This window comes from Limulus polyphemus, unplaced genomic scaffold (assembly GCF_000517525.1).
Source record: "Limulus polyphemus unplaced genomic scaffold, Limulus_polyphemus-2.1.2 Scaffold1359, whole genome shotgun sequence".
Classification (NCBI taxonomy): Eukaryota; Metazoa; Arthropoda; class Merostomata; order Xiphosura; family Limulidae; genus Limulus; species Limulus polyphemus.
In genome coordinates this window covers 192,825-196,651 of record NW_013666969.1, presented here as the reverse complement: position 1 = coordinate 196,651, position 3,827 = coordinate 192,825, and positions in this window count along the sequence as shown.

The following is a 3,827-nucleotide window of genomic DNA, read 5'->3' as shown; positions in this document are numbered from 1 at the left end:
CTTTACCGATACACTCAACTTCAACAATCGCGCTAAACAAACGCTGTAACGTCTCTCGTGCTCTCTGACTGCAGTTCAGTTACTCACTGTCTATACACACATTACATTACCTTCTTATATATACCCGCCTACCCCATCTAGCAAACACTAGAGCATTCATAGAGGGTGCCACAGCAGTCATGTGACTCGCTGACGCAACAGTATGTATAGTTTCAAGGTTACATGGTGATTACAAGGTCATTCTACAAAAATAGCCCCGGTATGGATAGAGATAACGTCTTAGATGCTAGATAATTTTCTACATGCATAGCGTTGCAGGTCTATTTTTAGTGCAGAACATCAGCTAAGGAAACTGCTATGAATTTTCAAAGTTTTCATGCAGATGTTCTGCATTTCATTAATCATATCCGCGTTTGTTGAATGTTTCAATATTGTGAAAGTGCACTAATCATTTTAGAGAAAAGTTTATATATTGTGTTATATCACAGCACATTATGCGCTTTCTATCACTTTAAGAGTTAGACAATTTTCTAATGTTGTAGACCTATTAGTACATAATATCAGTCAAGTAGATTACTAAGTTCCTCTGGTCTTGGTTATTCTCGGGGTTTTCTAGGTCACCAAGGTCGTTGTATGTGTTATTCCTTCAAAAGAGGTCACTGTAGAGTGAGCCGTGTTAGGAAGAGAAGCAGTGTTAAATCACTGGATGGCCCCCAGTCACGTGGATAGCACCTGCACCCGAGGAAAGAGAAGTTTGTATGTAACGCAGATTTCCTTTGTTTAGTATAAGCATAAGAAGTATCTTTGCTTTTTCAAGCATTTTTCATATAAGGATACTATTTATTGCAAACATCGTAAGCATTTGTAGACACATGTAGTTCCACATTTTGATAAAACTTGCTGAGAATCTTCAATCATATAGATTGTGATAGTACAGCTTCAATCTCTAGAGAAAATAGAACTAGAGGCCCACTGATGAGAGAGCATCAACAAAGTGCTCTCTTTTTTTTTTAGTCGACCATACAATCACTTGCCTAAGTTTGAACTTAACTTTTATAGTGTTGTTTCTAATAAAGATTGTGATTTTTTGAAAATCTGTTTCCTGTCTCTCTCCATCTCTTTTATATAAAGACTTTGTAAAGATAAAAAGAATACGACTCTGATTTGTTATACAATCTCTAACAAATCATATTGTAATTCCTACAGGCTACTCTAAGGAATATTAGAGCAATCCGAGAACACCACAAGCGAAACTTTTATTCTTAAATCACAAGCTAGTATGTACGTGTTTCTATAGGGAATTTCTGAGAATATTCCCCTTCAAGCAGGTAATACAGAAACCTATACAACTGGCATGGATTATTTATGTACAATAGTGATTTTGGTGCGTAAACTAATGCTTGCGAGATACCACACTATAGGACTTTGGTGCGATCATAAAAGTGGGATATCCACACAATTCTGTCTCTTGCTTATTTCATTGCTTGTATATCGTCTTACTGTTTTTAACCAAAGCAACCAACACACAGATAGGGTAATTATAAGTCTGGTCAATTTGGTAACATAACATCATGTTGTGAAAAAGAAAAAACTTTACCATTTACAATTCCAAGTTTACTTGTCAGTTATTTTCATTTTCTGGCCCTGTTAGAAATCATTTTCAGTGTAACCTTTTCTGAACCTCCTTATGTGACTACTTTTGGAATTACTACAGAAACTGGAATATTAATAGAATTTGGAACTTTTAAAGTGAAATAACCACGATTATGGGTTTATTCAGAATGAAAGAAACAAAAAAAAAATAGTGTATCTATGATTTTCTAGTGGTTTTGGTTTAGAAATATATTTGAGTTGTAAAAGTAAACTTTCCAAATTTTGTGGATATTACTGTGTTTTATCTTGGCATGATGAAGAGTTGAATACATTATATTAAAGCAAGTTATGTAACAACCACAGCAAAAGTAAGTCGTGTTAGAATGAGATGTATCAAACTACACTTTGGCATTGTTTGGTGGATCATAGATAGTAAGATGCTACTAAAGACTGATAGCTTTAAGGAAGGATGTGCAAGAGCCCTTTCTGATGCAAAATTTTCATGCGCACAGATAATAAAGATACTTTCAGATTGAGGATTTACAACTTTCCAGACACGAACATTCCTTGTACTTAATGGTATTGAAAAAAAAAGGAATATGGATCAACTTGGGAACCAGGGAGAGACATGCAACAAGTTATATCCCAGTCATGGTAAGAAAAGGACAGTATTTTGTAACAGGCGAGAATCCATGAATGTAAATGTCAGCAGAAAAAGCATCACAAATTGCTTTCATATCATATCTGCTCAACCTTCTGGAAAATGAGATGGATATACGCTTTATCCCATAAGAGGCTATAATGATTAAGTCGCTGGATGTAGTGCTTATGAATTTCTATACAATCAGACTGTTGAAGTCAGTGCTAGGAAACTGTTGTCCTCATATATTCCATGGATTATAGAGAGCATGAAGGAAGAAGGGGCGTGCTTTAGACGTGACAGCCTTTTGGAATGGAAAGTGCATTGCAAGGCTGTTGTCAAGATAAAACAGCCATTGGATAGAGCACAAGTGGAGATGGTGACATGGACTGTAATGATGTGGTGAGACTTAAGTCTTTTCAATATATCATTCTTAACCTCCATATTTTTGAATAAAGAGGTAGTTATATGCAAATTGGATATCAACTAAATTTATTTGTAGTATTACAATATAATTTTTATGTTGGATACATGAATATAACTGGTCTTATTTATGAAATTAGGCATGATTTTGCTTATTTATTTATGTTATACTTATGTCAAAAAGCAAAAATGATGGTTTGAAAAAGGAAGTTACAGAAACTTTCAAGGTTAAAAGTATTATTCACTGCTTGTATTCGCTGACTTGCAAGATTATTTTCATGGGTTTGGCAAAAATATGTGTACATACACAAAGTCTTATAAAAACTGTGGGTTGGACAGTCAATAATGCTTAGGACAAGCTCAATCCCAAATTTTACTATCAAAACCCAGAATTTTTGGCTATTAGTATTTTGTTTTCAACTTATGACATGTCACTTAAGCTTGATCCTTGCCCTGTATTATCATGGAAGCCTTACTTCTTAAAGATTTGGATTGTACTCATGCTGCAAACTTATAGAGGAGTACCAGTTTTTTTTTTGTTAGCTTCAATTAATTATATTCCTGTATACTACTGGTTTAGTTTGATTATGGTTCAAAACTTTGTTCAATTTTTTTAAGTTAACTCGCAGTACGATTCAATTTTACTTTAGTTGTGATTATTCTCCACCCGATTTCCATTTTCTAAATTGAGGGTAAGGATGACTGAAATTTTGAAGTTATATATGTTGAATGTTAATGTGTAGCTATAACTGCTAGCCAATTTCATAAATCATGTTTTTTATTATTATTAATTTCCAGTTGTTTCTGAATTATATTGTTTTACTTTGTATTCAGTTTAGTTTGTTGTAAGTAATTTCAAGTTTGGTAAACCAATTTACCTACATTTTCTGTTTTATTCTTCTTAACTTGTTTATTTCATAAATTCAAGTGCATTTATTCTGATTGTTTGTTTGGAATTAAGCACAAAGCTACAGAATGGGCTATCTGTGCTCTGCCCAACACGAGTATGGGTATCAAAACCCGATTTCTAGCGTTGTAAGTCCGCAGACACACCGATGTGCCACTGGATGGGGGGGGGGGGAGGGGGGGGGAATATTACTCTGTATACTATACTATTACTTATTTAATTCTGTATTCTAGTTCTTTATTTTAATTTGCGACTTACCTTTAT